General features: G+C 40.1%; 1 protein-coding gene and 1 pseudogene across 1 annotated transcript in view; both read left to right on the top strand.

Annotated features, from left to right (window-relative positions):
- The window catches only part of NRG1 (neuregulin 1), a 1020295-nt gene that overhangs the window by 456084 nt on the left and 538731 nt on the right, over window positions 1-25480 (top strand). The window lies entirely within an intron of this gene.
- Window positions 19956-20707, top strand: LOC136141894 (transcription factor Spi-C pseudogene; annotated as a pseudogene).

The raw sequence follows: 25480 nt of genomic DNA, 5'->3' as shown, positions 1-25480 counted from the left end.
TACGCTCCTGCACGTACCCGCTATCATAGATCCTGCTGGTTTTAGTGTCTTTGGGAATGTAGCAGTTTGCTGAGAATCACTGCATTGGCTCGTCAGCATAGACGTGACTACACTACGCTATCACATCTGCTGTATGGCACAGAACTCTACTCAATACTCTGTGATGGCCTATATGCGAAAAGGGTCTAAAAAAAAGTGGTTATATGTATGACTGATTCACTTTGCTGTACACCTGACACTAACACAACATTGCAACCCAACTATACTCGAATAAAAATTTTAAAAAAAGAAAAAAAAATGGTTGCGCCCAGAGTTGCCTTTTTAGTCCTAGAAGTCACAGATGGTGATTACTGTTAGTTAAATATCTGAATTTGAAGAAAAGCTGTGTATGGGTGGCTGTGTGTGTGTGTGTCTGTGTGTGTCTGTGTGGTGAGGGAGACCTGTGTGACTGCGTGTAACCCTGAGCTGACGTTCTTGTTTCATCTTCCTGCCAAGACAGAGGTTTGCCTAGATTCCCATCAGTGAGGTACTATTCTATGCTAAATACTGTTGCTGGCCTGCCTGAGAAGTTATTCCTCATCAGTAGGCAAAGAGAGCTGTCATGGGTACATACAGGAATTTCCTTTATTGACTCAGAAGATGGGTACCATCCTTAAGATTTTGCTGTTCATTTATTCCCTTATTTTTGGTCTGGATCTTCCTTTAATTTTTCCCCATTTTGACTTTTTAAATTTTGGTTTGAGTTGTCCTTTATTTTTTTCCCAATGAGTAACCTTGTTGTATTAGCTAACCCACAGGTGAAATGGGTTCTAGGTGAGAACTGGGGCCCTCCCACTTCCATCAACATGGTACCAGTACACTGACTAGTTGCTGACCATTTAGAACAGAGATTACTTCTCTGGAAGCCCAGGGACCTGTAGGAGATCGATGCTTAACCTCTGCAAAATTGTATACAAAACCATTTTCAAGTGTATGTTTAGAATTACTTTCCTTTGAGAAGTTGAATAGTCTTCAGTGAATTCTCGAAGGGTAACCTGACCGAAAAAAAAGGTTGAGGGCCACTCCATTCAAAACAGAGAGGACAGGTAACAAATATCCAACCCTTATATGTCTTTTCTTTGGCTTGTTTGTTGGGAATAGTTTTCCAACATTTAAAAGTCATGGGATTTCCCATAAAATAAATTGTCTGCTTGTCTGGAAAAATCAGATCTGGCAACAGGACCCTAATTCCTGCCTGAAACTGAGTAAGGACTGCCCCCTCGAGATGGGGCGTTGTACTCTCCAGGGCCAGAAAGTCTACCACTTCTCATCTTTTAACAGAGCTGCTTCGACTATCTGCAAGTTTGTATTACTCTCCTCATTCCTGTAAACATTTGAGGGTTGCTCTAGCCAGGGGCTTAAAGTTTTAAGTTCTCGAACCAGACTGCATAGTCCCAAATATTGGCTTTACCCTTTGTTATCCTGTCCCTTTGGGGGGTTTTGCGAAATCTCTGTGCCTCCAGTATTTCAAGGGTAAAATGGATACAATAAGAGTACTTTCTTATAGGATTATTGCAAGGATTATAGGAGTTAATACATGTATTTAGAAGAATGTCCAAAACCCTTGATAAATACCGTTAGTATTTCAGCTGCACTGAAAACGTTGACAAGATGACCTCAAATCTGTTGACCTGTGGATCTCCCACTTTGCATTGTTCTTTAGAACAGCTCATTCATTCCTTTATCTAAAAATCTAGAATGTATTTGCATAGATTATGAGCTAAACTCAGAGTTGTTTCTCACAACTTTTAAATTCTATGCTATAGAATCTACCCTTCGGTGGACTGCTGTTTAAACGGCCTCATTATCATTCCAGGAGCATCTGTGTTTGTGTGTGTGTGTGTGTGTCCTAAATAGTGTCTGCTAAAGATACAGTGAATATTTATTGAATCGAATAGGTGAGAGTATAGAAGATATTGGACTCTTAGCTAGGCTGAAATTGCTTAGTTCTGTACTGTCTTTTGGTATGAGATTTTATCCAATCTTTGGAAACAAAAAGTCAAGTCAATTTACTGGAGTTCTCCTCTTCTAATTCTTTCCTTCTTTTCATTTTCTCTATTAAAAAAGAAGTAATTACATTTTTAGTAGAATGTTCTTGAAAGCACTTGAGTTCCCTGCATACAAATGGCCCAGGAACCTGGAAAATAAATCCTACTCATCTCTCACACACTTGGGGGCTGAGACTTTGTCCAGAATGTTTTGTACCACATCGGATGCAATGCTGAGCTGGGATGGATGAAGGCTAGGTACCCACTCAAATAAGTGCATGACACTTAAAATAGTTTCATGATCACAACGACTGAAAATAATGTAATAATTACAACAGGTTCTTGGACCATCAGTGAAGCCCTCGTTGCTTATTTCTTTTCCTCAGTTCTAGTTTCTAAGTTTATTGCTAGGGTTTGATGCACGCGTATGTTAGTTTTTGAAACAGAATTTGAAGCTTGAGTGAAAGGTATTGCCCTTGTTCGCATTGATTTCCATTATTCCAGCTTCCATTTTTCTCCTCTCTTGGCTTGTGAGTGGTAGCAGAGCCAGGCTGCCAGTGGCGTGTCTGACTGGGGTTTCAGAGCCTCATCTCCACAGAGACGCTTGGCTTAGCCAACTGGGTGGAAAAATCCAAAGGTTTAGACATAACCAAATTCAACCAAAGCCTCAATCTTTCCTTCTCCTCTGTTCTTTGTTCCGTCTAATGACTGGCTTGGAAAATATAAAAAGAGACTCTCCAGAAAAAGGATTAAGAAATAACAAAGGGGAACAAGTTGCTTTCTTGTTTTCTGGGATACTTACACCAGAACCTACTAAAGTATCTGCATCTAATTTTTTGTTCTCTACTAGGATGAATGCCATTCTTACACGCTTAAAATATTTTTTCAAAACAAACAGATACACATATGAACAAATAAGAGTTATATTTCCTGTAAATACATATGAACACAACTCCAGTGAATCCTGAATCTAAGTTTTTGTTCCCCAGGTCTGATGCTCAGTTCAGAACATGTGACTTTTTCTATAATGCTTGCAGGGCTGCCGTAAATGATCATGCTGTATGTGTACTGAACAGAGTACCCAGTCAAGGGCTGAAATCAACTAGCGCTCCTTTTATTAAGTATCAGCTCCAAGCACGGGTCTGTGTCTACTCTAGAGGACATGCCTTTTCCGATTCTCATAAAGAGAAGGTACACAAATGACAGCATCACCTGACTTTAGAACATGAATGAACTTTAACGTCATGAATGCTGTCTCCCATGCATGGTGTTCGGGTGTTTATTATCTTTAACAATATTGGGAATACAGGCAGTTGTTGGCTTCTTCCAATGCCCTGTCTGCCCTAAAATTCAACTAATTCCATACAGGCTTTGGAAAGTGAGTGCAGAATTTCTGGTCTTTGGGGTTTTTGGGGAAGGGGTACAAATCATAAGGTACCAAACACCCTTTTAGTGACTGTAGCTTTATAGGGGTCAATACATGGTAGCCCAGGTCTAAGGTAAACCTCATGTTGGGTCAGAGTCTAAACACCTAGCAATTTTAGGTGCATATCAAGAACATGGGAGTAGCAGGAAATCTATCTGCTCTGTTCCTCTGGAGCAGGGTGCAAAGTCAGAACTTGAAGTTGCTCACCAGGACGTTTGTGTAGGAGAGGGAATCTCTGACTCTACGGGAACTGTTTCTTGGTGGTTCCTTTAAGTATATATCACTGATGATCTCCTAGTAGACCTTTTGAAAAGTGTAAAATGTTTATTAATTGGAACCGAAGCGTAATTTCCTACTGACTAGTTTTGATGGTTTCATTTCCCTTAGGGAAAAAGATAGACCTTGACAAAAGAGGATTAATCATATTGATAGGTTTCAAAGTATATCCTGGAGTCAAGTTTGGTCTCCTGTGTCTTCCTTATCTACATAAAATAGTGTTCAGATTGATAAACCCAAGGCACATTAAAGATACCTAATCAATGAAAATTTTTTCAGTTCTCTTCCTTATGTTGTATTTACTGTCAGCAGTACAGACCTATAAATGTTAGATTTTCCCCAAAGAAAATTTCCACAAAAGATTTGAAACTTTTAATTAGTCAGGAAATTACCCATTCCTTGAACCTTAATTGTTTGATGTCACTAGCAAAGGCCCGGTGAAAGCATGTTTAAGCTTCATGATTTGGTGGAAAAAAAATTTCTTGTTAATCTTACCCACCATACCTTTGTTTTCTGAAAACAGTATCATTTGATGCTTCTTCCACCAATTAGTGGGAAGAAGCTTTTAAGTTGTGTAGAATAACTTTTATTCTTCAAAAAGCTGACTGAGAAAAGAACAGCATGAAAACACGTGGCAAAGAAAGGGGTGGGAATAGGAGATTGAGAGATTATCGTGAGGATTTAGTAAGAGAATGACACGCCTCTTGAGATGTGTGGTGCATATAGAAGCAGTAAACATTAATTTCCTTCTCTCCCTCTACACTTTACCTCTGGACTCCTCCTTGCATTCTCTGCCAAGCATTTTGGCCAGAGCATAGTGGGTGGGCCAGACAGATTGGTTGGTCCCCAAAGAAAGGAAACCTGTGGTCTCATGGGTCCCGGAGTCCAGCCAACTCCAGCCACTGCTGTCTCTTTTAGAACATGCCCATTGCAATCCTTGCAGAAGTGCCCCTGAGTACATTACTGTCTTGGGTGAGAAATGTCTGTGTGTATAGGGGGAAGGGTCTGCACTGGGGAGGAGGGTGTCATGAAAGAAGCAGAGTTGGGGCATTGGTGACCTACCTTTATTCCATATCTGTTGTGCTGAATTTAAATCTCATTTGAGGAAGTAACTAAATTGTGTAGAAGAGTGTAGAGTGCTTGGCAGGCTGTGTACTGTATTGTGAGATAAGTGGAGTTTCCCTTAGATGCAGTCTTACAGCTCACCTGTCTGTGACTAGCTCTTCCCACATCAGCACTAACCTGTGCTATCAGCTTCATTTCTTTGGGGCTCTGAAGGTGGGCAATTCGTTAAGTCGCTCCACACTGCCACTGGTTTTGATGTGTTTATTATCATAACAAGGAACGTTTTGTGTTTTAAGAAGAGAATTTTAGATGTATAGTATTTTAGCCCCAAGGTATCCATTTCTTGATAGTTTTCAGTGGCAAGACCCGGAAGAAGAGAACGTTTTGTTGGGGAGGACTTTCAGAGTTGTCTCTTAAACATCATCCCACTTGGCTGTTTGTTAAAGGAGTCCAGCACCTGGGTAATTTCTTCTTAACCCTCTGGAGTAGGGCTAGGACCAAAGATGTGTTGTCTGTGAATTCAGAGTTTGGACTTTTGTTTTACTTTCTGTCTTTTTGAGAGATAATGCTTTAGAATCATAAATTTAGCAAAACAAGCATTGGGCCAATGGGAAAACAGTGTCCCCTCCAGCTTCCCTACTCTAGCTGTGTGAGATCATGTGAGTTATTTAACCTCTCTGAATCTTCATCACCTGTTCTATTTTTAAATGGACATATGAAAAGAAAAATTTTAAAAGAGGATTGGTACCCAGAATTGGCACAGGCAGACTGATAAATGCTAGGCACTCTCCTGTTCTGTTGATGTGGGCTTCCGCTGGTGCAGCTTTTATGGAGGATAGCTTGACAGCGTGTATCAAAATGTTTGTTCTGCTACCCTTTGGCCGTGAAATTTCCCCTTCCTAGAATTTTTCCTGAGAAGATAATTGAATAAGTGTAAAACCAAATGTCTTCAAAAAGATATTCAAGGCAACCTTACTGAAAATTATGAAAAAAGTTGGAAACAATCTAAGTGTTTGTCAATATAAGAATAGCTAACTGAGGGACATCCCTGGCATTCCAGTGGTTAAGACTTCATTCACCTTCCAATGCAGGGTGAGGGTTCGATCCCTGGTTGCAGAACTAAGATCCCACATGCCTTGTGGCCAAAAAACCAAAACATAAAACAAGCAATATTGTAGCAAATTCAATAAAGACTTAAAAAAAATGGTCCACATCAAAAAACAGTCTTAAAAATAAACAATAGCTAACTGAATTATATATAAAAACTATAAACATCATGAAATACTATGTGGTCATTAAAAGTGATAATGTACAGGTATATTGATTGGCATGGACAATTAATCATAGCATATTAATAAGTAAAAAAAAAAAAATCACAGAATGGGCATGCTCCATCCTAAATAAATGCCCCAACAACCAGTCCTTTTTTATAGGCAGAACCCACAAATTATCTCTGTCCCCTAATCTTTCTCAACTTCCATATCTAATCCATCATGAAGCCTTTTAACTCCAAATGTCTTTCAAACCGTCCACGTCCCTCCAGCTCCACCATCCCCACATCTAAGGTTGGTGTTCAGTTAATGCTTGTGAAGTGAATGCTGGGTATGGTCCCATTTGTGACATGGCACATCTATTACACGTGTGTGTGAAGAAACAGGTGCCTGGAGGGGTGTTCACCAGACTGCTGGCTGTGGTTTCCTGTTAGGTGGTGGAATTCAGCATTATTTTTACCTTTTTGTTTGAATTTTCCTGTGTTGTTTGAAAAATTAAAAAATAATAATGTATCACGTACTGCCTTAGCCAATCCCCCAAAAAACTATTACGAAATAGGAACAATAACCATTAGCTTACCGTTCTCTCTGGATAAACATAATGTTCAAATATACTAGTACCTGTGAAAGTTTTTATAACATGAAAACAAAGTTACTGATATGGTTACTGTGAGCCATCATAATGATGATAATAAATTTTTTAAAACCGCAGATGCTAAAATGTCTTGAATACCTGTGCCTAGTGTTTTAGGCGTATTAACTCATTAAGCCTGTGATACTATTAATATTCCCATTTTAGAGGTGAGGAAACTGAGGCCGAGCCAGATTAAATAATAAACCCTGGCAGACCCAGCTGGGAGAGTAGAGCCAGGATTTGAACCAGACACAGTTAAGCCCCAGGGTCTGAGTACTAACCACTGTGCCATAATCATAACACATTGAAGACGCAGCAGAGGTAGAACTTATCTCCAGTGTATCAGACTCTCCCCACTGTGAAGCCCTTCAGGGGAGGTTCATACACTTTACCACCTCTGTTAATTTAGAAAGATTTTCAGGCACTGCTGAACGATTTGGGGAGTGAGGCCAAGCCACGTGACCACTGCTGGACGTAGTTTCATAGATTACACATTTAAATATTAGAGGCAGATGACTTGGGGAAGAAAGGAGAAATTAATATTTGGGGCATGTTAGTTTTTATCCGCAGGGTACTATGTAGATACCATTGTGTTGAATCTTCACAACACGGCAGAAGGTGTTATTATTTTCGGTTTGCAATCACTGATAAGGTAACTGAGATGTGGATTTATGACGTAATTTGCCCAGGTCTTCACAGGTATTAAGTTGGAGAGGAGGAGGCCCGTCAAGACTCCCAGTTTCACTCTGTCCACCTCTGTTATTCTCCACTGGGGAAGCTATCACCCAGGGGCTGTGTGTCTTAGCAAAGTTATTAAGAGGAAAGACTTTGAGAAGATCAATATTTGGGGGCTTGAAACCTGATCCTTGAGTGTACTAGTTGTGTAGATTGTCTCATCCTCAGGAATAATAAAAATATCCCTGCTTCTCAAGGACAGAATCTTAGTTACTCTGTGTCTTCAATTACTCTTGCAAAAGCGTGTATAAGCCCATACAAAGGATTACAAAGACGTCAATAAGGCTGAGCTTTTAAAAAATAAATAAATAAATAAGGCTGAGCTTTTAAGAACCCTGGACTGGACATTTCTCAAAACTTGACCACCTATTTTATACCTAATTTCCGAAGTTATCATAAGTGCAGGCTTATTATAATACGTTCTCTCGATGTGAAATTTCTTTTCTATCTTAGTTGGTCTCTTCCTTGTCTTCTCGATAAAGCACACACACTGTGGTGTCTAGGCCTTGGCTCCTGGGTGCCTCCTGGCTGGGAAAGCCTTCCCCTCCCTCAGGAACTGAATCAGCTTCCATGTACAACCTCCCTAATCACTTAGGTCTGAAGCAGTGTCCTTCTGTTATCAATGTCCATAACACTGAACAGGCCATTTAATATAAATTCCCTTGGAGGTTGTATATTTTGTTATGGATTTATGTGTTTTCTTTAAAAATGGCTTACTAAGTCATTGAGGCAAGAACGTGCTTTTTCATCCCCAGAGGGGATAGCACAGGAGACCCTCAGTACATAGTTGTTGACTGTTTTGATTTTAGAGAAAAAGGCAAAAGAATAGGATAAGATGGCAGCAACTTCATAGAATTATCTCGAGTCCAATAAAAAAGTAAAATGGTTTCCTGACATTGGTTGCAATACATGAAACTTTCCTTCCCCAGATCTCAGGGTCCCAATTTGGAAAATGGAGTTTGGCCATATCTTTTGTCTACCAGGTTTGACATAAAAAAACCTGATGAATGGTTGTAAGCTCTTTGGAAACATAAAATGGAAGGGGAATACTAAGTAAAAGGACTGATCGATACAGAGTTCAGCTTTAAAATTCTTTCATCTGCTAAAGCTGGTTTTCTTGGCAGTACCAGCAAGATCTGGAATTTTTTTAAAAAAATCATTCTTATAAATGTATTGATTGAATGTATTAAGATGCTTTATTACCATATCCATTTTCTTATAAGAAGGCATCCTTATATGTCAAATATAAGCCTCAAAAGACAATCAAATAAATGAAAATAATGCAAAGCAACTGAGGTTACACAGCATTACAGACTGCATTTTGTTCATTTTATGTACATGAAAGAAAAGAACAAAGGGGTTGAAAGCCTTCTAGAATAATAAATGCCACATTCAGTAGAGAAGACACATTTTAATTTGCAAACATCTCCCACTGAGAGTGTGGCAGAATGAAAAAGAACCCTGTCCTGTAGGTACCTTAGTATCTCACTGCCTTTGAAGCTCTAAGGGGACTGGATCTTCAGTTTCCTCCCCTATGCAGGTAATAGAGAAAAGTGTGAATAAAGAAGTGTTCCATTCCCATATTTATTGCAAAGCATTCTCTATCCTGTTTCCTGATGTGCAAAAGCCAAGTTATAAATTTTTAGTGTACTTTTAAGATTCCACTGTTTGTCAACCTACTGTCCACATTTGCATCAACAAAGATGGGATATGAGGTGTTATCTTTGTCATCTTTTCAGCTATAAACTGGAATGGTGGCCAGAAAAAAAGAAAAAATTAGATTGGGGATTTCTTAGGAAGAGATGTAATAGCTAAGTACCTTATAGATATGAAAATGAAGTACCTTATATGAAATGGAGTACCTTATAGATAAGAGGCAAGACAACTGGTGAAGGAAAAAAAATTGTACCTAATAGGAGCTGCCCAGGATCCAGGTATCAAGGAGAAAAATGGCATATTCATAGCCCAGAGAGATTTCTAAGAATTAGAGATTGGGGTATATTATTTCTTGACATGTCTGGAGGCTCCCTGGATGGAAATCCTGGAACATATCTTAGAGAAAGCAAAAAGGCCTCAACAGAGAAGCTAAGAATCAGGCTGTCATTTGGACTAAAATAAAACCCATAGATATAAATGAAACAGCATGAAATAAAATAACTTCCCGGGTAAAAGGGCTATCAGTACACGATTCTGCAAGTCAAAAGAAGGTTTGGATCGGGAAGGCAAGTCTGGGGTTGAGGAAAGGGGAGGTAGGGTCAGGTATAGTTTAGAGCTATATTATAGTCAGGCCAGGGGAAGGCACTAGAGCCCCGTAAATGAGAGCCTAGGAAGCATGACTTCAAAGGAAAATGTGCGTGGTGGACAGGAGGACCCCTGAGGATCAGAAACCTGAGTGTCAATACTTGCTGGGGAAGTGGGCGAGAAATGAAAAGGAGAGAGCCAGGTGAAGCAGCTGGAATCAGGAACCTGGGCAGGAGGACCTGGCAGCAGCCAGTATGAGCTGGAAAAGCAGGAGGATATTTGAAGCCAGACTTATTTCTCAGGCCCCAGACTTTAATATTCCTCCTGTGGGGACCAGCGCCTTTGGGTGACGTTCACAGAATTTCAGTGTTGGACAGGATTTCAGAGATCATCCGTGAAGTCCCCTCTTTAGGCACCAAGCCTTCTGCAGTATTTCCATTGAGGGAGGGGAACACTTAAAGGAAGTAGGAAAGAGGGGAGAGAAATGGATACTTCTAACCCAATCTATAAATAAGACTCTAATTATTTGTAAGTCAGCCATTTATTTTGTATCCAGAGAACTCCACAGCTACATTCAAATAACCTTTTGCACCCTAACAATCTGTTGTTCATGTAGTGTTCAGACATTCCATCAGAGAGAAACATTGCTTACTAAGTAGAAAGGAAATGCTATTTTTTCAAAGTCATGTTTTTTTTATATGGACATAGATCTTCACTTCGGGTGTTGGTGATGGAGGCTTACAAGCTGTAGGGGACACTGGTGGCCCTGATATCTAAAGAAACCCCTATATTTATCACATATTCCAAGTTTAACTTTTAATTTTAAAAATAAATGAATGGATAAAAGAAACATGTTTGAAAAAGACACAAAACCCTAGTTTTAGTCATGTGTGGGTACTCTATTTTAAGGATGTCTAATTCACACTCATAACTCAGATAATGTAGGGGGTGATCAATGAATATGAGATAATTTCCCATAAGATTCCTTTAAATAGTAAACTGCTTTGCTGCCTGTAATCCACACATCAATTTATGCAGAACTATTTCCGGTAATATAGTTCATCTCCAATTTATGAGAAAATACTGTGTTTCAAAGCAGATTTTAAGTGAGTTTTTTGGAATCCAGAAGCAATTGTCCCAAAGAATGAATTTCAACCCAGTTAAGTCCACAGGTCAGCCTACAAAAAAAACACACTTTGCACTAATTAATCTGTGAGGCAAGTTTGCTTATCCACTTTTATTCCTCTTTTTTTTTTTTTCCTGCCTCGCCGCGCATCTTGTGGGATCTTAGTTCCCCAACCAGTGATTGAACCCGGGCCACCGCAATTAAAGCACCAAGTCCTGGGCTTCCCTGGTGGCGCAGTGGTTGAGAGTCCGCCTGCCGATGCAGGGGACACGGGTTCATGCCCCGGTCCGGGAAGATCCCACATGCCGCGGAGCGGCTGGGCCCGTGAGCCATGGCCGCTGTGCGCGTCCGGAGCCTGTGCCCCACAACGGGAGAGGCCACAACAGTGAGAGGCCCGCGTATCGGAAAAAAAAAAAAAAAAAAAAAAAAAGCACCAAGTCCTAACCACTAGACTGCTAGGGAATTCCCACTTATCTACTTTTAGATCAAAAGAACTTTTAAGCAGGTAAAAAGCTATGACCACCCCATCTAAATAAATTCACCTGCTATACACTTGCACACAAAAATTGATGTACAATTTGAAGAGGTAAAAGAACCCATTCAAATTTGCCCAAAGGTAGAGAATAATCATATTCAATAATTCTTTGGGAAAAGGTATATGTATTTTGGTTTCAGGTACTTACTAGGAGAAGGGGATTCTCCATCCCCCGTGTGGCTAAATGTGAGAGCCAGGGGTTTCCCATAATCTAAAAGTTCAGTAGAATCTATGGTGTGGCAGAAGTGCTTTTTGTATGTTCTTAGTTCCAAGGAGGACCAGCATGCTTTCTAATCAAATGCCTCAACAGATTGCTTTTTTTTTTCCCCCCCTCAACTTTTTATTTTACTTATTTTATTTTTTTAACATCTTTATTGGAGTTTAATTGCTTTACGATGGTGTGTTAGTTTCTGCTTTATAACAAAGTGAATCAACTATACATATATCCCCATATCTTCTCCCTCTTGTGTGTCCCTCCCACCCTCCCTATCCCACCTCTCTAGGTGGTCACAAAGCACCGAGCTGATCTCCCTGTGCTATGCAGCTGCTTCCCACTAGCTATCTGTTTTACATTTGGTAGTGTATATATGTCCATGCCACTCTCTCACTTTGTCCCAGCTTACCCTTCCCCCTGCCTGTATCCTCAAGTCCATTCTCTACGTCTGCATCTTTATTCCTGTCTTGCCACTAGGTTCTTCTGACCACTCATTTTCTTTTTTTCTTTTCTTTTTTTTAGATTCCATATATATGTGTTAGCATACGGTATTTGTTTTTCTCTTTCTGACTTACTTCACTCTGTATGACAGACTCTAGGTCCATCCACCTCACTACAAATAACTCAGTTTCGTTCCTTTTTGGCTTATGGCTGAGTAATATTCCATTGTATATATGTGCCACATCTTCTTTATCCGTTCATCTGTTGATGGACACTTAGGTTGCTTCCATGTCCTTGCTATTGTAAATAGAGCTGCAATGAACATTTTGGTACATGACTCTTTTTGAATTACGGTTTTCTCAGGGTATATGTCCAGTAGTGGGATTGCTGGGTGGTATGGTAGTTCTATTTGTAGTTTTTTAAGGAACCTCCATACTGTTCTCCATAGTGGCTGTATCAATTTACATTCCCACCAACAGTGCAAGAGGGTTCCCTTTTCTCCACACCCTCTCCAGCATTTATTGTTTGTAGAGTTTTTGATGATGGCCATTCTGACTGGTGTGAGATGATATCTCATTGTAGTTTTGATTTGCATTTCTCTAATGATTGATGATGTTGAGCATTCTTTCATGTGTCTGTTGGCAATCTGTATATCTTCTTTGGAGCAATGTCTATTTAGGTCTTCTGCCCATTTTTGGATTGGTTTTTTTGTTTTTTTGATATTGAGCTGCCTGAGTTGTTTGTATGTTTTGGAGATTAATCCTTTGTCAGTTGCTTCATTTGCAAATATTTTCTCCCACTCTGAGGGTTGTCTTTTCATCTTGTTTATGGTTTCCTTTGCTGTGCAAAAGCTTTGAAGTTTCATTAGGTCCCATTTATTTTTGTTTTTATTTCCATTTCTCTAGGAGGTGGGTCAAAAAGGATCTTGCTGTGATTTATGCCATAGAGTGTTCTGCCTATGTTTTCCTCTAAGAGTTTGATGGTGTCTGGCCTTACATTTAGGTCTTTAATCCATTTTGAGTTTATTTTTGTGTATGGTGTTAGGGAGTGTTCTAATTTCATACTTTTACATGTAGCTGTCCAGTTTTCCCAGCACCACTTATTGAAGAGGCTGTCTTTTCTCCACTTTATATTCTTGCTTCCTTTATCAAAGATAAGGTGACCATATGTGCGTGGGTTTATCTCTGGGCTTTCTATCCTGTTCCATTGATCTATATTTCTGTTTCTGTGCCAGTACCATACTGTCTTGATTACTGTAGCTTTGTAGTATAGTCTGAAGTCAGGGAGCCTGATTCCTCCAGCTCCGTTTTTCTTTCTCAAGATTGCTTTGGCTATTCGGGGTCTTTTGTGTTTCCATACAAATTGTGAAATTTTTTGTTCTAGTTCTGTGAAAAATGCCACTGGTAGTTTGATAGGGATTGCATTGAATCTGTATATTGCTTTGGGTAATAGAGTCATTTTCACAATGTTGATTCTACCAATCCGAGAACATGGTATATCTCTCCATCTGTTTGTATCATCTTTAAGTTCTTTCATCAGTGTCTTCAGCCGATTACTTTTAAACTAGTTTTTCCCTTCATTGTCCACCAGGAAAGAACTTTCTACCCTTCAGAATAAATGAATAAATCTGTTAGCAACAGTGAGAAACCAGTGAAGTATGAAGCAGTCTCTGGTACTTTCTGTTTTATCTTTTCTTAGATTCCGTGGTAAAAGGGAGAAAGTTCAGAGAAATTCCAACACTGAGTACATGAAGCTTTAAAGTAAGACTCAAGTGAGGCTGGGCATTTAAGGGATTTCTTCCAAGTGGGTCAGAGGTCTAGGTAGAAGTGATGTATGAGGTTTAGAAGGAAAGGGACATGAAGTGGGTGGGGTTGGGGGACATTGCCGGGACAAGCCAGCTCTGGAAGCAGAGGAAGAAGAAACAATCCTAGGGCGACTATATCCTTTATGTTTTCCCTGTCCCCTCACTACTGACAGCCTTCCCTTCACGATCTGCCATAGACTGACTTTTTGATAAAGAAAAGGATGACGAAATCTAGGAAAGAAGGAGAGAAAGAGAAGAAGTAGATACCAGGTTGTACTGTTGAGGAAGAGAGTGAGAGAAATACAAATTCTTGCCTCCGTGGTCTACCAGCTGCCGTTACCACTCGTAATTTTAGGTGTGCAGAGAAAGTATTTGTTGGGTATTTGTAGCCAAGCAGCAACTCCCTGACATTCTCTCATCAATAGCAAAATTATTGCATACCGCTTGTTTTGTAAATCAAGAAACCCAGTGAAAATCTCTAAAAGAATCTTCCTTGCATCTGAATTCGCATACATTTCCGACTTCTCAGAGAGCCTTAAGGTTGGAAAGCTTCAGAATCCCTGGTACACTAAGGAAGAAAGTGATAGTAGTATTCCTCAGCGGATATGAAAAAATATCTAAGAGAACACCAGAACCAGAAGATCATGGGTGGTCTGAAGGATGGGAGAACATAGTAACCGTTTAGTTCTAGGGATCAAACAGCCACCCTGGCTGCAGAGCTTCCTTCCAAGGCAGCATGAAATACATGATGTGCTTCAATCCAGGTGTTGGGGCCAAGTCCTACTAAACACGTGCTTTTGTGCAAACAGCAAGCATGTTCTTTGGTGAAGCTTTGTTCACCTGAAACACTTCTCTCATTCTCTGTTGGCTGCTTCATCTTTTGGATGAGGAGAATGGACGTGTGCGTAATTTAGACTGCTCAGTCTGCAAACAGTGGAAGAATCGAGACTTCCGAGTGGGTCAGCTAGCTCGGAACCAAAGCCCTATCTCGAGACCGTACCGAGGAAAGTCAGCGCAATTTTGCCACCTTTCTCTCTCTCCTTCCCTCCTCTTCCTCCACTTCGATGTTCCCCTATCCCTCCTTCTCCCTTCCTTGCCGTCGCATTTCTCCCTCCAGTGGTAGATTAGTAATACCTGGGGGTATTCATAATCTTCCTGCTTTCCTCCTTCCCCACCGTGTTGACTTCTGTCCTCCCTCCCTCCATCCCTCTCTCTTCCTTCCCTCCTTCCTTCCTTCCTCTCTTTGCAAGGTCTTCTTACCAGTTTCCACCCATTTTCTTATGTAAAGCACTTTTGAATTCTAGCCATCTGTGAATACAAGGCAGTGAAAAATATTGAAGTCACATCAAATTCCACTTGCTCTGCCAGTTAAAAATACAGATGCTTCCTGTTTTATGCTTTCCTCTCACTTTCTCTGGAGTTTAAACATGAAAATATGTTCAATGATAAAAACCAGCACATATTCCCTTTCACCAGGAAACATATTGCAAACAATGAAAGGTAGAGTTATTTTCCCAAGTCCAGCAGGGTATTAAGATGTTGGAAGAATCATACATAGAACCATAACTTCATAGAAGAAGAACATAATTATTCACAACGATCGCATTTTATAGGTGAAGAAATTGAGATCACAGGGAGTTGTTGTAATTGTTCTCATATGTGGTCCTCATGGACTTGCCAAAGTTCACATCCGCCTACGTTTTCACCTAGCATAGCTGGGCCTCAATTGCTCCATGATGCGTTTTTGCTATCCACCACTTTCAAATAGGATTCTTTCGCTACTGGGAGAGGCCAAATCCTTGAGCAATGAAGCGTTAGCTTGAAACTCAGTTTATGTGCTGGAGTGAAAAAAGCAGTGCAGGACTGAGAGTCAGGACAACTGGGTTCTAGTTACACCTCTGTTGCTACCTATCAAACCTTGACAAAAATTTGTACTCTTGGCCCACGAAGGGGCTAGGTCAAATGATCTCTAAATTTCCTTCCAGCTCTTTGAAACTTGATTATTTTTTTCTCCCTTTACTTTTCTGCTGACTCAAGAGTATATGACATTGACCACATTATTAACTGCTGTAAATCTCTATTTTTCCAAGTGCAAAGGGAGGGGAACACATTCCCATATTTTCCTAGCTTATACCTACTATATGATCTTGAATTAAATGGACTGTTTTTAGAAATCACATTAAGTCTTTTATATCTATAGATATTCTAGCTTTAGCGACTTATTAAATAAGACAGTGGTCATACCGCTGGGCAGTATCCTTCACTGTAAAAACACTGTATTGACCACGATTCTCACCCCTCTTGGCTTCTACCACATCTTCTTATATAAGCTGTTATAACCTTTGTAGTACTATGGTATAGCACATTGTATGTCACTGTGTTCTCCCCCTCCTGTCATATCTGGTCCTGTCCTAGCATTTCCTATCTCAGTGACTAGCTTCTCACCCATTTTAGATAGATACTTTCTCACTGTATATTTCTTACTTCCTTATATCCAAATGATTCACCAAGGCCTTATTGATCTTATCTCCCGCATGTCGTTCAAATTCATCCACTTCTTCTTTCTCCCACTATGTCCTGGTCCATTGCCCAAACCCCCCAATGGCTTTTCACTACTACTTTTTTTTATAATATTCAGTTGCACATGTTTTTATTGGAAAGAATTCAGGTTTTTCATTTCATCACTAGACTGCTGTACAGAAAAAAAATTTTGTTGAGTGAAGAGTTTATAACTGTGTTATAAAGTTATATATGCATGAGCTATGTTTTTTCCTCTATTTTTAAAAAATGCAGTTGATTTACAAAGTTGTGTTCATTTCAGGTGTTCAGCAGTGATTCATTTATATATATATAAAACATAATGCTATAACGTATATATTTTTCAGGCTTTTCCATTATAGGTTATTACAGGATATTGAATATAGTTCCCTGTGCTATACAGGAAGTCCTTGTTGTTTATCTACTTTATACATAGTAGTGTGTATCTGTTAATCCCAAACGTCACTACTCTTGATATGAAGATCGGGATCCTCACCAGAACTTCCCCGGCTGGCAGTTCCTGGCCCTTGCCTCTGTTCCCAGTCTCCTACTGTATCCACCTAACCCACTGTTGCCTCCTTAGGTCCCCTTCCTTGCCGTCCTCTTTGGAGACAGGCTCTGCTGTTCCCTGTGGTTATAAAGTGCCCCCTAGCAGTCATCTAGTTAACTCTTACTCGTCTGGATTCACATTAATGACCGTGTCCTCAGGGAAGCCTTCTCTCACCTCCCTAAGTCAGTTCCCTCTGTTATCTGTCCTCATGGCTCTCCATAGCCTTGTTTTTCTTGCAGTCATCATAGTTGCAGTTTTACACTTGCTCCTGTGAGGCTTTTAAAATGGTTTTTGGATACCTTCTCCCTCATGAGGTTGCAAGTTCCGTGACGCCAGGTCTGTCTTCCTGTCACCATTGGAACTGCGGTGCCTAGCACAGTTTTTGGGGCATAACAGGTACACACTAAAATGTTGTTGGACAAATGAGTAAATTCATGAATGGAAAGAAAGAATAGAAGCTCCTGAGATCAAGGGCTCTATCCTCACTTCTTCACATTCAGGGTTGGGACCAAGTCTAGGAGGCCATTAATAAATTAGTGTTCAAAGAATAAAGCTGATGAACATTGAAGCACCCTCTGGGCTGGGAAGTTCAGAAGTTTTGTTTAAAGTGCTAAGATACGGAGTTACTAATGTTTTAAAGAAATAACTGTTCATCAATGTAGCCTCTAACCAAGCCTCAATATACTGCAAAATGAAGTATTTCAGATGTCAAGTTCGAACTCCCTTTCCTTATGTGTATAAAGAGAAATACCAAGACAAGCTTTAAGTGCTATAAGTTCAAACAAGAGGGAAATCAGTAAAAACTGGAGTTACCAGGAAAAGCTCCCAAGAGGCTATGCTTGAACTGTGCTTTGAAAGTTAATTATAGTTTGCACAGGGGAGTGTGTGTGGCTTGTTTCTTTTCTTTGTTTTTTATCTTTTTCAAAGTTTTCTCATTTATTTATTTGGCTGTGTCAGGGCTTAGCTGCGTCATGCAGCTTCTTCGTTGCGGCATGCGGGATCTTTCGTTGCGGCATGCGGGCTTCTCTCTAGTTGTGGTGTGCAGGGTTTTCCTTCTCTAGTTGTTGGAGCCTTGGCACAGGCTCCAGGGCCTGTGGGCTCTGTAGTTTGCAGCACACGGCTCTCTGGTTGAGGTGCACAAGCTTAGTAATTGTGGCACACGGGCTTCATTGCCCCGCGGCATGTGGGATCTTAGTTCCCCAACCAGGGATGGAACCTGCATCCCCTGCATTGGAAGGAGGATTCTTTACCACTGGACCACCAGGGAAACCCCTGGCTTGTTTCTTGAAGATCTGTCTACATGATGACTGATCCCCATTTACTCTTTCTCATACACTGTCTGCCTGGCTCCCCCAAACCCTGTGTCCTGGGATGCTGGCATCAACAGACTCCCTTGCCCTCTGTCTTCAAGTTGGGTTTCCCCAAAGGGAGGCACCGGCCGGAGGTTGTAGGGTGGAAGGAGAGAATCCTAGGCATTCATTTCCTCATGAATGCTCCTTACCTGGTCATGGTTGGCAGTAACTAATTCCTCTTCTGAAGGCCACAGCTCCTGTTGCATGCCGCCTTCTAACTTACAGCTACAGTTTCAGTGGGTTACCGCTTCAGACCTCGGGGATGATAATGGCTTTCTGATGCTCTGATCCCCAGCATACACTTAGACTCTGTATTTATTCATCGTGGGGATGTCATATGTTTCCTGCCAAAAATGAGCGAGTGGGATTAAAAAAAAATTGGTAAAGAAACTGTCAGCCTGTCAATGGGAATTCTTCTCCAACAAAATATAGTTGTATTTTTCTCCTCTTGTTTGTTCAGTTCAGATGATACATATGCTTTACCTTAAAACAGATCACCAAGCAGGCATCACTGGAAACTGATTTTCACAAGCTGACCAGCAGAATGAAACGTGTGTCCCTAAGTAAAACAGAATAAGATGGGCCAATAGACGATAGAACACGTGCTCCCCTCTCCCCTTTCTCCACCACATACACTTACTGCACTGAATGGATCTTCAGAGAAGATAAGCCAGTAAGAGAGAAACCCCCATCTCTGCCCCCCTCCCTAGGTATCTACATAGGAACACTCCAGTTATTCCTAACATCATGGACTCAGGAAAGAGGAAACGTGAGAGGCCATCCCTGCTGGAATGGTTGGGAGCTAAGGGTGTGGGAAGGAAGAGAGCACAATTAAAGTACTGAGGTTTGAGCCCAGAAGAAAGCTGCTCTGTCACATCCATCCTGACTGTGAAATCCATCCATCCAAGACATACCACCCTAGATAGACACTCACTCCTCCTGCAAAGGAGATGGGCAGGTGTCAGTGGTGCTTACCCATGGTCCAGAGGGAGCTGTTGTCACTTCATCTGCCATCATTCACACCTATTGAGAGGAGAACAATGGCCAATACACAGAAGCCTTCCTTGGGACCAACTTTTGAGTTGTGTAAGCAGTAACAGCGGCATTGATCTTCGCTTATCAGCATTTTCCATCAGTAGCAGCAAAACAAGTAGCTTAGCCAGCATAGCGTAGAACTATAAACTTTAACTTCTGAACTACGTCGATTGGTTAAAAAAATTCAGCCTTTATGTGGCAATTGGGAATAGAATGATTTCCTCTAAAATTATTCCAAGTATTTTTAAAATAAATACTTGGTTGATGAAAAATATAGAATATGTGTGATAGGATAACTGAATGCATTACATAATGTCCTTTGCCAAAGAAAGCTTACATTATTACAATGGTTAGGAGGGAAATTAATCTGAGTAGTCTTAATATAATAGTGCTAATAATCATAATGGAATGAATCATCCTGTATTGCAATTATGATTCAGTAATATATATTTTTGGAGATCAACTCTTTCATGATGTGTTGGAATGGAGTGCAGTAACAGGAGAGCAGTGATTTCGGCTAACACCTTAAATAGTCTGAAAAAAGCTAGCACAACAGAAGGATCCATTTTCTCCACTGAATTATTAAATGCCCAAAAAAGTATCATGGGGCAGATAAAGAAGTATATGAGTCTGGAAATGTTAGATCGGCCTCTGTTGGACAGAATTGTCAATTTGTTAATGAAGCATGGCTTGTGTTGAACAAGACAAGCTGGGTCAAGCATTTGAAGATGCTTTTGAAGTACCGAGGCAACATTCAACTGGTGATCTTCAGTACTCCTCAGATTACAAACATTACCTGGCTTTCATTAACCACTGTTCTCACGTCAGAGGAAATTCCAGCAGCTGTGGTGTGCTGCCCACAGAGGAACTGGTTTACAATTGGAGAACAGTAATATATTTTGTATAATAATATACCTCTGTTTTGAAGGAAATATTCATCAGTCTCTGCAGAACATCCCTGAAAACCAGCTGGTGCAACCAACTCGTCTCCAGCAAAAGGGAGGAAAAGGCAGGAAGGAGCTCCGACTGTTTCAATACCTTCATGAATCCCTGTGTAATCCGGAGATGGCATCTCGTATTCAGTGGATAGATCAAACCAAAGACATCTTTCGGTTTGTATCAAAAAACAAAGAAAAACTTGCCCAACTTTGGGGGAGAAGAAAAGGCAACCGGAAGACCATGACTTACCAGAAAACGGCCAGAGCACTGAGGAATAATGGAAGAACTGGGGAAGTCATCAAAATTCGGAGAAAGTTAACTTACCAGTTCAGTGAGGCCATTCTCCAAAGACTGTCTCCATCTTATTTCTTGGAAGAAGAGATCTTCTACTCACAGTATCTTCAACCTGATCGAGGATATCTCAGTTTAAATAACTGGAATGCAAGTTATAATTATACATACACCAGTTACCATGATCTAAGTCACCCTGATTGCTAAATATACTCTTATACATCAAAATTTTCTGGCATCAGAAATCCCTACAAGTTTTAGGATTTTTCTCTGATAGCAAATACTGAAAAATAAAACAAAAACCCCAAACTTCAGGGCTTCCCTGGTGGTGCAGTGGTTGGGAGTCCGCCTGCCGATGCGGGGGACGCGGGTTCGTGCCCCATTCCGGGAGGATCCCACATGCCGCGGAGCGGCTGGGCCCGTGAGCCATGGCCGCTGAGCCTGCGCGTCCAGAGCCTGTGCTCCACAATGGGAGAGGCCACAACAGTGAGAGGCCCATGCAAAAAAAAAAAACAAAAAACCCAAACTTCTTTATTGCTATCTTTTATGAAGTAGCATATAATCTATACTAACTTGGTGAAAAATTTTGCCAGTGAACAACTTTAAAATGATCAAGTCCCATTTGAAAATATAGACTAAATGTCCTTTCTTTTACTATTGTCTATGTAATACTTCCTTCTAGATTAATAATGCTAGTGGAGATACTTGGGTGTACATATGGATTTAAACATTATTTTCCTGTCATACACTCAGACAAAAAAGTAATCACTCTAACATGTATCCAACAGCTTTAGCAACAAAACAAAAAGGATTGCCTGTGATAGTGTTCCTGCTAAATTACATTCATGGCTTTAAAAATTTCAGTGACTAAAACTAGAACTACCATATGGGTATACATCCAAAGAAAATGAGAACACTAATTTGGAAAGATATATGCACCCCAATGTTCACAGCTGCATTTTTTTTTTTTTTTTTTTTTTTTTGCCACACTGCACAGCTTGTGGGATGTCAGTTCCCCAACCAGGGATTGAACCCAGGCCTCTGCAGTGAAAGCGCAGAATCGTTACCACTAGACTACCAGGGAACTCCCATAGCAGCATTATTTGTAACAGCCAAGATATGGAAGCAACCTAAGTGTCCACCAACAGATGCATGGATAAAGAAGATGTGGTAAATATACACAAAGGAATACTACACAGCCATAAAAAAGAGTGAAATTTTGTCATTTGCAACAGCATGGATGGACCTGGAGGGTATTATGCTTAGTGAAATAAGTCAGGGAGAGAAAGACAAATACTGTATGTTATCATTTATATGTGGAATCTAAAAATTGAAACAAATGAATATAACAAAATAGAAACAGACTTAAAGATATAGAGAACAAATTAGCTACCAGTGGGGGGAAGGAAGGAGGGAGGGGGCAAGATAGGGGTGGAGGGTTAAAAGGTACAGACTACTATGTATAAAATAAATAAGACACAAGGGTGTAATGTACAGCACAGGGAATATAGCCAATATTTTATAATAGCTTTGAATAGAGTATAATCTAGAAAAATACTGAATCACTATGTAGTACACCTAAAACTAATATAATACTGTACATCTGAAACTGATATTGTAAATCAACTATATTTCTATAAAATAAATAAATAAAAATTAACAAGTAAAAACTTAAAAAAATATATATATATGAGTGTGGCAGAGGAAGAGTGTGTGTTTCTTCTCCTAGGAGGCATCTTGTGGAAGCCAAGTTGGAGAGAGGGTGGGATAAGGAAGGGTGGGCTGGAAGAATTCTCAAGGCAAAGACAGATCCCCACAGAACGTGTTATTCAGGCCTCCGCTCCCATGGGCAAGCTGGATTCACTCTACGGGACTAAGAATACGACCAATTCCGATATGCAGATGAAGGGTAATAAAGATACAGGTAATGTTTGCTGAGCACTTGCTGTATGACCAGGAAGTGTGCTAAGGCTTCCCCCCGAGATAATTCACTCTCACAGCCACTCATGAGACAAATCATTATTTTTATCCTCATTCTTCAGATGAGGAAACTGAGTCAGTGGTGTTAGGAAACATGCTCAAGGTCATACCAGTGGTAACTGTGGGGCTGGGATTTGAACTCAGCCTGACTCCAGAGCCCACGCTCTTAACCATTAAGTGAAATAGGATAGCGTCATGTTCAGGATGTCTTTAGATGTGTCTATACACACACTCAAATATTCGGAGGCAACAGGGCCCTATGTCTGGGTTGGTGCTAAGGCAGAAATACTTGGAGATGCCTCTTTCGGTTGCCAGCTTTTGGCTGTAATTAAATTTCTTATGTCCATATTATTAAAATATATTAAAACTAGATTAAAACATGCCAGACATTTTGTGGATTTTATAGAGCATTTCCATTCACAAACACTAATCCAGTTAGATAGATTCTTCTCTTAGTTCTCCGAGTGGTGATTTCTAAAGTCCTGTAGAAAAGCGTTTAAAAAAAAAAAAAACAACTCTATGGACTTGAATACCTATATTTTAGTATATTAATGCCTTGTGTCTTAAGGTTGTTCTTTACTCACCTTGAAAATTGATATGTTACATGATGCCCACTTTACAGATAAAGTTGTGTCTGCAAATGATAAACCCTAAAATATAGCCAAAGATAATTAAATCCACACTTTGTTTCCTTTTATTGAGCCACATTGATGTCTTTAAGCATCAGAGGAGGAGGGAAGTTAGCATTCCAGGTCTTTAGTTTCTTAGCATACAGTAAGACTGAAGAGAGTAAATATAAATATACTTCATCTCATGGTCCCCTGGACCAGAATTTCTGGAGTTCTGAGTTCTCCTCTATTCTACCCCTCATTTCCTCATCAAGCATTGTTGCCTTAGAAAGGGTTAAAACAGTTATTATATGTCTAATCAAATAGCTGGTATGACTTAAAATTGGTAGACCATTAGATAAATTATAATTGCAAATTCTGAATAAGAAAACAAAAGACATCAGAAAGTCTTAGGCAGAGACTCACCGAATCAATTAAGGATAGAGAAAAGGTTGTAGTACAAGCTGGCAATATTGCTTATATATTGCCTCATGTATATAATAAAAGAGTGACTCGTGAACCTGAAATTATAAAATTAAGTATGGGAGATATGTAATATTAGATCATCCTCAAATGAAAAACAGTGTATTATTTATATCAAAAATAGTATGCCACGTAACGCATTTTATGTATAGGCATTTTGTTGGTGTACTAGTACATGCAAACTTGGAAAAAAAGAACACTATTATTTTTATGATTTAGTTGGGGCATGACAACTGCTGTTTAAAAGAAGAAAACAACTCTTAGTGTTTTAATACAGTAAAAACTTATATCTTGCTGACTTAGATTCCAGCACAGTTGTTCTTGGTTGGGTTACTCCTCTAAGAGGTGACTTGGGGATCTTTTTCTCCTGTGCTGTAACAGAGGACGATGCCTCCTCCATCTTTGACACTTGGCTTCAGCGTCACTCTGGCAATATACAGCCAGTATTGTAGGCAGAATGAGAGCGTCCAAAACAGCCCATGTGCACATGAACACACACATACACACACACATTCTTAACTGCCTTGGTTTGGAAGTGACACTCGCCTTCTGCTCTCATCCCATCGGTCAGAATTAGTCACGTGACCCCCACCTAGGTTTAAGGAGGCTGGGAAATGTAGTTTGGTTCTGTGCTCAGGGAGAGGGAACATATTTGGTGCTCATTTAATCACTCTCTGACAGAACTGGTTCAAAAGTCGTACCAGTAAAGTTAAAAATAATTCTGTTCATTGCACTCCACGAGATGAATTGATTAAAGTAAAATATACATGCATACCCTTGTACCCTTACTTTGCATAGTGAAGCACAGTGCAAAGCATATTCCTTAAGCTACTAATTTCAAGACTTGCCATTATAAACTATAGGCATGTGTCTCTAAATTGATGTGAAAGAAATATCGGATCTCAGAAAATATATCATCTGTCATCAGGTTGGCAACCTAATCTATACCTGAAGATTGCTGAATTATTTGGACCAGAAGAGAATGGAAAGGTCATCTCCATTTTGTGAGAGAGTGTGTAAGTGTTTCACCTGGGATTCAGTTGAGTTAGTATTTCATAAGCATAGATATAAATTTGGCTAAGGGGCACAGCGACAATGCAGCAAAAGTCATGGGAAAAAAATCATTGTATTTTCAGACTAAAAATTTTGTAAGAAAAGAAGTACCTCAGGTAAATGGCATTTCAAAAAAGTAACTGAAAGATAAAACAGAACATATAACAGAAATGGTAATAAAAAGTCTCAGTTCCATGGGAAATATTTGCCAATTACTCTCTTCTTCAGCCATACTTGAGTTCTGAGATAAACTCAAGACTCTTGAGTTATGACTGACCATATATGTTTTGTGAATTGGAGAGTGGGTTAGCAAATTCAGGGTTCAAAAAAATTGTGGGATTTACTACTGTGCTCTTTTGGATTATAAATTTGGAAGAAAGTTGCTGCCTAGAAATATGTGCTGTGTGTAATTACTCCCACCTGCTGGGTAAAATCTTTACTACATGGGCATTGAACTTCACTGCCACCGCAGGGTGAGGAAGAATGCAATACGACCCCGCCACATCACAGGGTTTGTGAACAAGATCCTTTGTTCACGGTGGCTCTTGGCCTGACGGTCACTTCCAACTTCCAAATGTAGCTTAACTTAGACTGGAAACTGCAAGGCAATGCTTATCCTCTGAACAGAAAGATTTCTCCCCTAAAAGAAAAGCCAAATGGAGGGGGAATGGAATGACCAATGAACCTGCCATATTTATCCAATAGGTGGTTAAGCTCTACGGGAAGTGAGACAGGAAGGGAAATGATTCTAAGTTCCCATTTTTCAGCTAATGGGCCCACATGGCAGGAACTTTTCCTTGGTCATTGGACACCCTACTTAACCTTGGTCATTGGACACCTTCTTGGTGTGTGTGAA

Source organism: Phocoena phocoena, chromosome 21, assembly GCF_963924675.1.
Source record: "Phocoena phocoena chromosome 21, mPhoPho1.1, whole genome shotgun sequence".
NCBI lineage: Eukaryota > Metazoa > Chordata > Mammalia > Artiodactyla > Phocoenidae > Phocoena > Phocoena phocoena.
The sequence above is the reverse complement of the archived record's forward strand: the minus strand, read 5'-3'. Positions and strand labels throughout refer to the sequence as shown.